This window comes from Rattus norvegicus, chromosome 15 (genome assembly GCF_036323735.1).
Source record: "Rattus norvegicus strain BN/NHsdMcwi chromosome 15, GRCr8, whole genome shotgun sequence".
In the NCBI taxonomy this organism is placed as follows: Eukaryota; Metazoa; Chordata; class Mammalia; order Rodentia; family Muridae; genus Rattus; species Rattus norvegicus.
In genome coordinates this window covers 40,672,878-40,686,720 of record NC_086033.1, presented here as the reverse complement: position 1 = coordinate 40,686,720, position 13,843 = coordinate 40,672,878, and positions in this window count along the sequence as shown.

Genomic DNA, 13,843 nt, shown 5'->3' with positions numbered 1-13,843 from the left:
TTTAATTTCCTTCTTAAATATTGTTTGAACCCATTATTCATTCAGAATTGAGCTTTTTAGTTTCCATACATTTATTCTTTTAATTTGTAAATATTTGTTGAGACTTACTTTGTATCCTAATATGTGGTCAACTTTAGAGAAAGTTCTATGAGCTGCTGAGAAGTAAGTATTGTTTTTAGTGTTCAGATAGAATGCGCTATAGATGTCTATTAGGTCCATTTGATTTATAATGTTATTTAACTCCAATATTGATCTTATTAGCTTTTGTCTGGATAACTATTGATGAGAATGGGGTATTGAAATCGCCTACTACCTCCCTGAGAATTGGTATGTGATTTTAGCTATAATAGTGTTTCTTTTGTGTCTTGGTTGCTCTTGTGTTTGGTGTGTAAATGTTTATATTTGTATTATTTCCTGGATATGTTTTCTTTCCATGCACATGTTGTATCCTTCCCTATGTCTTCTGATTAGTTTTGATTTGAAATCTATTTTGTCAAATATTAAGATAGCTACACTTGTTTGTTTCTTGGATTCATTTGCTCAGGATACCTTTTTCTTCATCCTTTTATTCTATGATGTCTGTCCTTGATGGTGAAGTATGTTTCTTAGATGCCACAGAAAGGTGTATCCTGTCTTCTAAACCATTCTATTTGTCTAAGTCTTTGTACTAGTGAATCAAAGCCATTAATACTGACAGTTGTCAGTGAGCAGTGTTTATTGATTTGTGCTATTTTGTTGTAGCGTAGCCCCTCCTATCATTTATTCTTGTGGGGTTATTATTCATTGTGTCCTCTTGAGTGTAGTTCAGACTTTTTCCTTCTAGTGCCTTCTGTAAAGCTCAATTGCTGAACATTGCTTGAATTTGGTTTTGTTGCTGACTTCTGGAAGAGACATGCTGTCCTGGTATTTCATGTTTGTGTTTTCAGACTGGGATCTGGACAACTATAGTTATGACATTTGTAGTGTTTCTTTGTCTTGATATCTGGTCTCTTGCTTGTTTGATAGGTGTTCTAGTCTTTGGCTGCTGTTGGTCTCTTTCAGTCCTAGCAAAGGGTAGTACTGGGTAGAAAGCACTCCTGCTGTTTGAGGGTTGTGTTTATCACAAAGGAATGCAGATGCACTAGAAGGAAAGAATGAAAGGGGTGGCAGTAAAGATGTAGGAGGACCCTGTATCTGCACCAAGGGCTGGAACCCTGAGGGGATGGAGGTAAGTGTTGATGAGCAGGACTAGGGGTGTTGAGAGACTAGATGGAGACTAGCAAGGATAATAAAGGCTGTCTATGTGAGTCCCAGCCCCTGTGGCCACAGTGGGGCCTGGTAGTGGTTCTGTGGGCTGTCTACAGTGTTTCTAAATCACCGAGGACACCATCAATACAATCTGTTTCATGCCATTTCATGGCCAGCAATGAAACTATCCACAGTGAGGCAAGAAGGAAAACTCAGTTTAGCTCGACTTAATTAGCCAGGCTGGAGTCTGACACCAGGCCAGTTTATTTAGACATATTTAAGTATAGCATAATCTTGGAAAAAAATTTCCTGGTAACAATTATTCCAAGCCCATGTGTACAATAATACTTAAGGCATGGTTAAGTTTAAGAAAAACTACATGTGACCTTTACCATGAAGATGGGATCTGTAGCTTAAGGGCCTAGGATCTGGTGTGATCCCTGACTGAAATAGTATGGAGGTCAGCAGAACATAAAGTACATGTGACAAGTACCTTAACAATGGGTTCCAATGACCGAGAAATAAAGAGAAGGTCTATGGATGAAGAGTCTGCAATAACATTCCAGGGATTTGGGTGAGGCCTGGCTCTACAGATAGCAAAGGTCACCAGGTCATTAACAACATCCACTCCCAGCCTCCTAGGTGGAAAACAGGTATTCATTCCCTCCACTGAGGGACAACTCTGTGATTAACATTTCTGCTTTCTCCAATGCTTACCTGTGAGTCCAAGTGCCTTCTGTATCCATAAAGAAAGACTAGGCAGAAAAAAATGGGATAAAAACACAGAGCAACTTGGCTGAAGCATGGAGAGAAGAGTTCTTCAGGCTTGGAGTAGGAAGGACAGACACGTGACCACGGACTTCAGAAGTGTGTGCAGGAACCTTGGGGCAGGCTGTGCTGCAGGGGAGGAATGGAACTGAGAGTAAGGGGGAATGAGAAGCTGAGGAGATCTATGGAGCTCGGTGCTTCAGCTGTAGAGGACAGAAGGGAGCCGGATTGGGGGGAAAATGGAATTTTTAAGCTGTGAAAAATAGAAAGTGCATTTGACGAAAAGCAGCCAGGATAGAGAACGTATTTGGAAGTGTCAGAGAGGAGAGGAGAGGAGAAGCAGCGAATGGCTCAGCAGCTGCTCTGTGTGCTTCATCTGCTGTCTCCGTGTTTCCTACGTTCACGCTGGTTCCCAGTGTGAAAAGGAGAGGGCTAGTCTCACACTGGGCAAGACACTTGGTTTTTAGGTGAAGATTAAGAATGGGAGGTTGTGGGACTGTGTAGCTTGCTCTGTACTTGTGTGTTTTAAAAACAGCATTTAGAAAGTATGGGGGGAGTGGGGGTTGGAGAGATGGCTCAGTGGTTAAGAGCACCAACTGCTCTTCCAGAGATCCTGAGTTCAATTCCCAGCAACCACATGGTGGCTTACAACCATCTGTGATGAGATCTCATGCCCTCTTCTGGTTTGTTGAAAGACAGCTACAGTGTACTTACATATAATCAGTCAATAAATAAATCTTAAAAAAAAAAAGTACAGGGGGAAATCAGGGACATGCTTTTCTTATAAAGTTCCTAAGTGATGTAGAATTCTGGGCTAGTCATGGCTTTCAAGTCTCCTAGACATAGAGTTCAGTGTTTCAAAATACTAGGATCACAGTGTAACTCTTGGGAGGCTTCCTCCCATTGAAAACCCAAAATGCTTGGAACTATTTACGGACAGCAATACAGTCTCAAAATAGGGCCTACAAGAGACTCATGACACCCATGGTCTCACTGGCACAAATGACAGGGTTTTAATTCTGAGGCGGTTTTTGAGTGTAGATGAGGGGAAAATCATCCAATCCAATACAAGTAGACAGAAGCTTAAACAGCTGAAGCTTGACTGTAGTTCTAGAAACTAAGAATACCAATGAAAGCAAAGAAAAGCCAAGGAGCAGCTTCAGCTGGAGGTCCCCAGTATGTACCCTCTCCACTGAGCAGCTCCTCCACTGTCTCCATTATCCCCAATTAGCTGGGAACAAAGTCAGTGACTTAAAAGCCTTTGGGGAAGCTGTACACAGAGGACATAAAAAGTCCTTAGGAGCTGAGGGTTGAGATGCTTTTTCATTCGATAGTTTTAAAACACGTTGAGGTAAAGGAGAGACTGAGGGAGAGAGGAAGCAAACCTGACATATACTAATACGGAACAAGGTAAGAGGAGAAGCACACGCAGTATTTCCAACTGCCCGATTTGCATTACCCTTCAGTCTCAGAGGTTAAGGATAACACCCACTGTCCTCGCTCCCTGTCTACGATCCGGCTCCAGGATTTCTCTTGTCCTGTCCACCACTGCTGTTCACCACTGCTGACTCTGCTTCAAAGTCCACCTGCCTGCTTTCCGGAATCCCCTGTGTCTCCTCTCAAGGATCACTGGCTGACTAAACTTCTTAAAGGAGCGGCATCACAGACTCTGTGCTGGTGGACACACCCTTTCTGACTCAGGCTTTGTCTACTTTGCGTTTAACAGTTCTAGGCTTTTCAGGATCTGCTCATTGAGCCCAGAGCCTCCTTCACTGGTGCGCAAACTCTTGACCACTGAGCCTAGCCCAGTAAACAAAACAAACAAACAAACAAACAAAAGTAAACATACGATTTCCTTGTTTTAAAATCACACTTACTATGTGTGCGGAACGTGGGGGTACACGTGCCACAGAGCACTGTGGAAGTCAGAGGATAACTTGAAGGAACTAATTCTCTTTCCGCCAGAAGGAAGTCTGGGGTGGAACTTATGTCGCCAGGTTTGGCAGAGCAAAATGGTCTGTCTACTTGTATTGTATTGATTTGTTTTCCCATCATATGAGCTCAGATAAAATCTCCCTCGTGATTAGAGTCCTGTGATTTGTGGCAGTGACATCACATGTGTGATGGGTCTCAGGTATCATGAAGGGACACTTGGGTGGTTGGGTTGCCTTGATGGCGGATGACCTAATGAGTTATTTCCCAGAACTCCATTGGAAAAAAAAAATATATATATATTGGTTTTTGTGCATGCTGTGTTTACTAGCTGTATGGAGTGCAGGAGCCTTAATGTGACCAAGAGGGTAAAGCCATGTACTGAAGAAGATGGAGCAGCAGCTGGGAGGGCCTTCCTGTCCTTGCCGATCCACGGCTGCCCCTCCTTCCCCTAGCATTGCTCCTCTTCTGGCATTCACGGTTACCAATGTCGGGCCCCGCTCGTCTATTACTTGTGCATGTTGAACGGATGCGAGGACTGAAATTCATGAGGGAAAAATCTGCCCTGCTTCACCAGGCGGGAGAAAGAGCCATGGGTCAGCATCAGCACGCAGGCCACCTGTGCTTGGCCTTCCACAACAGCAGCCATTGGAGCACCATGGAAACCAAACCAAACCTTCCCTGTGAAAGCATGTGTTCCTGGGTGCCTCATGATTTACCCACCTGCCCACTCCTTTACAGACAGGGGTTTCACTCACTTGCATTCCACTCTTATCCCTGTTCAGAAAAACCCCTTACTCTAAGTGTAACTGTCCTCGTGTGTCAAAATGTCGGCAGGGAAATTCACCCTCTACGAGACGGACACTGCCTTTTCCTCCATGGCATGTGGCACCAGCCCCTGCCCTGCACCATTGTCACACTAATGTCACATTAACCCATGAGTAGTGAGAGGATCAATTACACCAGACTGATGTTTGTTGTTTCTCTTTTGACCAGTGAGATTATCTTTCATTTTTTGCTGAACATTTCGTTTTTTTCTAGTTGTTTTTTTTTTAAAGTTTAATCAAACTCCTAGTTATTAAAAACCTGTGGTTGTTTTCTTATAACCGTGGTTTTTATGTCCCTTTATTTTCAGGCTGTCACTTTTGTGAAGATTTATTTTTTATTTTTCATGTATGTATGTATTTTAGTTAGGGTTCCCATTGTTGTGACCAGACACTATGACCAAGGCAAGTCTTACAAGGACATTTAATTGGGGCGGCCTTACAGGTTCAGAGGTTCAGTCCATTATCATCAAGGCAGGAACATGGTAGTAGTGTCCAGGCAGGCATTGGTAGAGGAATTGAGAGTTCTATATCTTGTTCCAAAGGCAAACAGGAGAACATTGGCTCTTCCAGGCAGTTAGGACAAGGGTCTTACAGTCCACCCCATAGTGACACACTTCCTCTAACAAGGCCACACATACTCCAACAAGGCTATACATCCTAATAGTGTCACTCCCTGGGACAAGCATATTCCAACAACCACTGTGTGTGTGTGTGTGTGTGTGTGTGTGTGTGTGTGTGTGTGTGTGTGGTGTGTGTGTGAGAGAGAGAGAGAGGGGGGGGGATTGTGTAACACATGTGGGAGTGTTCATGGTGGTTAGAAGTGGGCATTTGGATCTTTAGCTGGAGTTTTAGAGGGTTCCAAGAGCTGAACTGGGGTCTTCTAAAAGAGTACCAAGTGCTTCTAACTGCTGGCCCATCTCTCCAGACATGTGTGTCTTTTAATGTAACTTAAGCTATCACTCATTACTGCAAAAGTTTTAATATTGTATATAATGAAATCCACCCAGCTGCCTTGGTAGGGTAGTGTCCTGACTGCATCAGAATGCTTCTGTTTTCAGTGCCCACAAACACACTCTAACTGCTGCTTCCTTCTCACAGTCTTGACAGCTTACATGCAGCACCCAATCCATCTGTTATTTATTCTCACACAGGAAGGGAGAACATATCTAGTTTTAGTTTTAGTCCCACTGATAGCTACTGAGTTTTGAATGTTTTTTGCTCTCTCCAAAATCCTTGTTGAAATCAAATCATCAGGTACTGGGAGGCATGGTCCTGGGGCAGTGAGTTAGGAGGCCTTGAGATGTGTGCATCTCAAACCATGACTGTTCCTAGAGGATGATTCCACGGTAAGAGCACTTGCTCTTGTAGAGGATTCACGATTCAAGTTCCCAGCAGCTACCTGATAGTTCATGGCTACTAATATCTTCTGATCTCTGACAATACTGGTCATGCATATGACACACATACACACATGCAGGCAAATCACTCAGACATATGAAATAGAAGAAATGAATCTAAAAATATATATCTTAAAGACCTATGGATCATTTACTACTTTCTGTTCTCTCCCCCTATACCACATGAGGGGTGGCATTCATCCTCCTGAAAGATGCAGCAATAAGGCGCCATCTTGGAAACAGAAAGAGTAGCCCTCACTGGACACCACATCACACCTTGGCTGTGGTTTCCTTTCTTCCAGAGCTGTGAGGAATAAAACTAAGGCAATAATAATCACATCATGATTGTTTTTCAATCCTTGAAATAATATTATACACATATGTATCCCTACCAAACTATTTGCTCTTCTTGTGCCATTTCATAATTTAAGAATCGCTGTAAGTGTAAATTGTATACTTAAATATCTGAGTGTATAACTCTATGTATAAACTTTTGCTTACAATGACAAAATACCTGAGCAAAACTACTGAAAGATTTACTTGTTATTCAGAGGTTTCCATCCCCCATGGTGGGAGAAGGTGGCACAGTGGAGCAATTCCCTACCCTCCTGTGGCAACCAAGATTTTAAGGGTTTGGAAGGCGCCAATGAGTACCTGTACTTTCTTCTCCCCTTTTTATTCTACCTGGGTCTTCAGCCAACATGGGGGGTTCTTCCTTCATCTGTTAGTTATCCCTGGAAACCCCGCATAGATGCAATCAAAGAGTGTAGGTTTGTGAAGGCAGGTACAGGATAGAACAAGTCTTGTCATTGGATGAGAAGGAAGGATGGGTGGGAGAAAAGTTTTATAAAGGAGAGAAGCCAGAGCAAGGAGGAGGGGTGGGGAGAACGTGGCAGCAGATGTTAAGATTCTTCTGTGCGCATAGATACAGGTTGCTATGACTAATTTTAAGAGATGGGTGTGTACAGGATTTTGTGCTGTCTAGATGGGCAAATTTTATCTTATCAACTGGATCAGAGGTTATCGTGTGGTGTGTTCACTCAAGTGGTGACTTAATTGAGTCCACATTAAGAGAGCTGCAAGATAGGTGGTCTCTGTATGAAACTAGCATGGCAGCGACCCACCTTGGGAACTACATGGTAGAGAGATTGCTGCTGGGCTCAGCTCAGAGAGTAGCATCAGCAGTGTGAGATGGGATGGAGCTTAGCAGGTGAGACGCTTTCCTGACTGAGATGAAAATATCCCACAGATGTCACGGTGCTGACACTAGTGCAGGATAAAAGGTTACAAGATTTTTATTTTTCCACAACAAAAGTGTGCCTCTTTTGTCTCTGGACAGGCACAGACAACACCTGAAGAGTCCCAGCACCTTTGATTATTGTAGTTCCTCCTGCTCATGCTAATTATATTTGATCATTTCCATGGGCACTTTTAACTTTGTGTTCAAATTAGCATTTCTAAGATTCCATTTCCAAGTGTGAACAGTATGGGAAAAAGAGATTTTCTTTTTTCTTTCTTTCTTTCTTTTTTTTTTAAAAGACATGTTCTTTATGCTAAGATGTGTAGCAATATATGTTTAAGAATATTGTTTTTGTTTTGTTTTGTTTCATTTCTATAAAGGGAAATAGAAGGATAACTTCAGTGATGTTTAACAATTTTCTACTTTTAGTATCTCTTACATTGTTTCAATACCTCAGACCATTCTCAATGATACTTTGTAACAAATGTGATTAAAATTCATAGGCAAAAGAATGGAACTGGAAAATATCATCCTGAGTGAGGTAACCCAGTCACAGAGAAACACACATGGTATGCACTCATTGATAAGTGGATATTAGCCCAAATGCTCGAATTACCCTAGATGCACAGAACACACGTGAAATTCAAGAAGGATGACCAAAATGCAAATGCTTCACTCCTTCTTTAAAAGGGGAACAAGAATACACTAGGGAGGGAATAAGGAGGCAAAGTTTAGAACTGAGGCTGAAGGAACGCCCATTCAGAGCCTGCCCCACATGTGGCCCATACATATACAGCCACCAAACTAGATAAGATGGATGAAGCAAAGAAGTGCAGGCAGACAGGAACCGGATGTAGATCTCTCCTGAGAGTCACAGCCAGAATACAGCAAATACATAGGTGAATGCCATCAGCAAACCACTGAACTGAGAATGGGACCCCCGTTGAAGGAATCAGAGAAAGAACTGGAAGAGCTTGAAGGGGCTCGAGACCCCATATGTACAACAATGCCAAGAAACCAGAGCTTCCAGGGACTAAGCCACTACCTAAAGACTATACATGGACTGACCCTGGACTCTGACCCCATAGGTAGCATTGAATATCCTAGTAAGAGCACCAGTGGAAGGGGAAGCCCTGGGTCCTGCTAAGACTGAACCCCCAGTGAACGTGATTGTTGGGGGAGGGCGGTTATGGGAGGAGGATGGGGAGGGGAACACCCATAAAGAAGGGGAGGGAGAGGGGTTGGGGGATGTTTTCCTGGAACCCGGAAAGGTAATAACAATTGAAATGTAAATAAGAAATACCCAATTTAATAAAGATGGAGAAAAAAAAGAATAGTATACGTAGATCTGATGGCTCCCCTTGTTTCCCTGGGGCAGAGGGGAGGTAGGAAGGAAGGAAGACTCTGCTAGTCCTCAGAGCTGGCCCTGCTCTCATCCCAACAGGCAGGACTTGACTTGGGGAGAGTCTGTGGAATCTTCCAAGTATGAGCTTTTAGCTTCATGGTTTTCTATTTGTAGGACTCAGAACAAGCCAAACCAAAGATCTATCCCTTCTTATTCACTGTAATCACAGAAAAAGGACCCTTGAAGACACAGAAGGAAGCACATGGAATCAATAAAACCAACCCCAGTGTCTGTTCCGCCATGAAGTCTGAAGAAAACTTGGTTCCATTAGGAACCAAGAGTAGAAAATTCCTTAGGGTGGAAGTCTAAGGAAATGGAGATATACCTAAGGAAAAGTATTTGGAAGGTTTAGATGATTTATTTTTTAAATATGTCAAGACAAATCACATGTTTCTATTTCTTTCATTCCTCCTTCTCCTCCTCTTCATCCTTCTTCCTTCTCCTCTTTCCTCCTCCTCCTCCTTCTTGTACATATAAGGTCTTTTTATGTAGCCCTGATTGGGATTGAACTTGTTATATAGACCAGGCTGTTGCTGCGATTACAAGGATGAACCAGTATGCCTATGCCCCCTCAAATGGAACCTACTAGAATATGAATACATGGTGATCCTAAACTGACAGGGTGGTGACGTTGTATTTTCACTAAGGTTAAAGGCCTCAAATCCAACTGACAAACTCATCAACTCCCCCCACCACCCGGCACACACATTTCTTCTTGAGATAGGTCATAAATACACAGCCTAGGCTGGACGCAAACTCTCAATCCCTCTACCTTTAGGGTTCTAGGGTTGTAGTATGTGTCACCAAGACACACCCTTGGTCCATTTTTATCATTAATTTTCCCATTTCAAAACATATACCATATTTATAGAGAGAGTCAAGATAATTTAGGATAGGTAGCCCTTTAATGTTTCCTACAAGGAAACAGATTGGTCATCCAGCTCTGTGGAAGTAACCTGGAGGTGGCATGAAATTCTCTTATTCTTAAAAATTGCCTCATCTTCAAAGTTGCAACAATTCAAGAAGTTGGCAAGTATCTTTAAAACTTACCTTTTTTCTTCCAGTGTCAAAAAGTCTTCCTAGAAATAAACTGTAAAGACACAGTCAAGTGTGGGGTGCTCGCCTGCAGTCCACCACATTCCGCAAAGCATTTGGTGGCTGAGACAAAAGTATGGTAAGTTCAAGGCCATCCCCGGCTACATAGCAACAGCTGTTTTTCTAGAATTCGGTTAATTAAACAAAGTAAACCAAGTCAATTAATTTCCGTACCTGTTGAAAAGGCAACAGGTACAGGTGTAGCAGGGTAAATTATGCCCAATTGTATCAGGAGGCCACAAAAGTTTCACTCATTTCCGAGACTTCTTTTCCCTCTTGTGTTAGTCACTTTTGTGATGACAAAGTGTGCAGCCATATTTGGGGCCTGTGGTGAAGCCAAACACCATAATGCAAGTGGTAGAAGAAAGCTGCTTGCCTCCCAGTGGCTAGGAAGCAGGGAGTGGTGGGTGAAGGCAGACACAGGGATCAGGGACTTTTCTCCACAAGAACTGCCCTCCATGATCTCATCTTCACTCTCAACAGTATCCTCTGCCATCTAATATTTCTTTACCAACTGGCCAATGACTTCCTGATTAGGTCAGAGCCCTCTCCACTTGATGCCCTCCCAATGACTGGCTCTACCAGCTGGAGGCCAAGCCTTTGACACCTGACCCATTTTGGAAACACTTTGTATCAAACCACCATGGTCTCTTCACTCAGTCTTCCCTGTTTGGCTTTACTTAGATTCACCAAGTCATCATCCTAAGAGGATCTGAGAGGCCCGTGCAATATGACGTTCTGAAGGCACATGGCCCATGTAAACATCGTTCTTGGCAACTTAGCAGTTTTGTGGTGGGGTTGCATCCCTCTCTTTCTTCTTTATTGAAAATCAAATGTTTAGGCTGAAATTAGACCATCTTGTGCACGTTACGACTTAACGCCTTCAAACGCTACATTTACATATTTAGGGAACCTGATCTTTCTTGCTTGGTCTTCTGCCTGCATCTTGTTTGACTGTCTCTTTCACTGCACCTTTTAATATCTTGGTTTCTTCAGCATTTACTTCTCTGCTGTGGCTCCACACTGTGGTTTTTATTCAACAGGAACAACACTTTGGCCTCTTTGGGCATGTTTTATACCCCCTGCATGGACTTCCACAGAGTGCGCTGAAGGTTAACAGCTCCATTTCTGGAATTCTCTTGGCTCCCTTTTGGTGAAAAGTGTAAGCAGAGATCAAATGCATCTGGGCTCTGCAGAGTTAGTGCTTTAAAGGTGGCTCTGTGTACTGTCCCCTTCTATCCTCTCTGAGATCAGCTTCTCAAACATCTGCATGAGCACTGGCTCATGTGGGAAAGGACTGTGAACCTTTGAAATGAAAGAGTGCCGGAACTCCAGTCCACATAGCAACACTCTCCCTTGTCATCAGCAGGCAGAATATTGTTTCTCACTCACTGAGCTTCGTAGCTCCTTATTCCCATCTCTCATCCACAGCAGTCTCAGTGATTTTGGTGCCTGGTCAAAATATTCTTGTGGGCTATGGGGAGGATAGGAATTGCCCTGAGAGCTTTAATCTGCAAAGCTCAGAAGATGGCAAGAGTGTTGTGGAGGGAGTTGATTGTATGGATTCATTAGTGCTGGGTCACAAGGTCAGGGAAATTGAGCTGCTCCTTTTTCAGTGATATATTATGATGTCTGTTTATATTATGATTCCTTCTGTTCTAATAAATTCAACCCCACATTTGTTCAACCAACCAGAAAAGACACTCAATTGTCTCCTGTAACCAAACAGCTCAGAAGTGGGACTGTCTTCATGAGCAGCTCTGTGCAGGGTGCAAATGACGCTATAAGGAATCCTGATTTTCTCTACAGATGTGTTGTCTTTTCTCTTTCTGGCGTTCATAGGCAAGCTCTCCCCTCAAACTCACAGGATGGCTGCAGAGGCTCCACAATGCATATCTTTCCTGTTTCTCTTGTACAAGGGACACCACAGCCATCCATTTATAGTGGAAACATTAACCTCATGATATTGGGTTTCCTGACTATCTGGAAATAGGAGAGACCCTGGAAATCAGTTGTGTTTTTTTCCACAGGGCCACTGCAAAAGCTTCCTGGTGTTTGGTTTCCACTGCTGTTGCTTGGTTACAGAACCTTGATTCCTATCCAGTATTCTCCATCCTCCTTACAAGCTCTTCAGGACTGAATTTTGGTTCATTCCCATCTTGGACTCTTTCCTCTCAAACACAATTATCTTGACATAAATATGTTCTACAATTTAGGCAAGGATGAGTAAAGTCAGCTGGAGTTTTTATAAAGCATCTCTCTGCACTAGAGTAGGGACACTGTATTAGGGTTCTCTAGAGTCACAGGACTTATGGGTAGTCTCTATGTAGTAAGGGAGTTTGTCGATGACTTACAGTCTGTAGTCCAGCTCCCCAACCATGGTCAGCAGCAGCTCTGTCTGGAAGTCCAAGGATCTAGCAGTGGCTCAGTCCCACAAGGCAGGCAGATGAAGAAGAGAGTCTTCCCTCTTCCAATGTCCTTATGTAGGTCTCCAGCAGAAGGTGTGTCCTAGATTAAAGGCATGTACCACCTAGATTAAAGGCCTTTATCCCAGATGACTTTGAACTCAGAGCTCTCCTTGCCTTAGTCTCCTGGAATTCATAACCACTATGCCACAAGATCTCCGTACCAAGATCCAGGTCAGAAACTTGTATCTCCCAGCCTCAAGATCAGGATCGCAGGTGAGCCTTCCAATTCTGGATTGTAGTTCATTCCAGATACAGTCAAGTTGACACCCAGGAGTAGCCATTACAGACACCCAAAAAGAGATAACTTCTAGGCTTAGCGATTGTTGTCTAGCAGCCATTGTTAGGATTTAGTGGGTAGAGGGGACATAGCTCAAGGACTAAGTACAAAAGACAAAGTTGGTGTGCTTTGGATGACTTTAGAGAACGATGGAAGGAACCAAGGGCATCAGTGACACCTCAAAGTCCCAGCATTAATCAATATGAGAGCCACTTCTTATAATGTGGGCCAATACATTCTTGTCCATTTAAGTCTTTTGTGTCATACTTTCTTACTAAAAGAGGAAGTGTTTTTTGCTTCTGTGTGACCTCCTGGCCTATAGTATGAACCTCCATTGTTTTTATCCTTTACAGTGCATTCGACTGAAAGAATTCTAAATAGTCTCTAAACACAAACCTTGGGGAGATGGTGTGTGATTGGCTTCTGCTTATCTTATCTGAGTCCGTGGGCTGAACATGGAAGATGAAGACTATTCACTAAGCAGTGAGAACATAGGGCCCATAAAATCCTAAAATAGATTCTGAAGCAAAAATACTGGATGCACAATATTTTGTGCTTCTGACTAAATCCTTCTTCGAGTGTTTCAGACTGGGTCCACAATGGGTGTGCATGTGTACTTGTCTGATGGTCCAGCAAAGGTGACGCTTGCAATGCTTTAGACCAAGGACAGATCTGTTAATACCATTAATTCATGTCAATACCCCATGAAGCCTTTCCCTCAGGGTCTCTGATCTCCAGCTTGGACCATAAGTAGTTTTGAGATGACACCAAATGCAAATGTGACCCATGGCTGAATAGAGGAAGCATTGCTTTGCTAGAAGCAGGTCATCTTTCGGTAGGCCAAACCACCCTTCATGCCCTGGGGTGCTGGCCTTCACCCCATGTACTTCTAGAAGTTCAGTTGTCTGTGGCTCTCAAGATCAGTGTGGTAAGGAGAAGAGTGGGGCTCACGTCCTGCTCTGTCTGGTGATTGCTGTCCTGTTGACTGGAATTCTGTCTGTCAGGAGAGTTTTGCGGTCAGCTATTTAAGAGCAGATGGGTTAGTTTTTGAAGCCCTGAGACTGGCATGCTCTGTGTAAACAAAGCTATTCCTGCTTAGCCCTTTCTGCACTGAATGTGCGTCAACATCTGAAGATTTAAAAATTAATTACGAAACTTGGAAGAATTTCTGTATTTCTGAATATGAATGTAAGCAACTTTACACTAA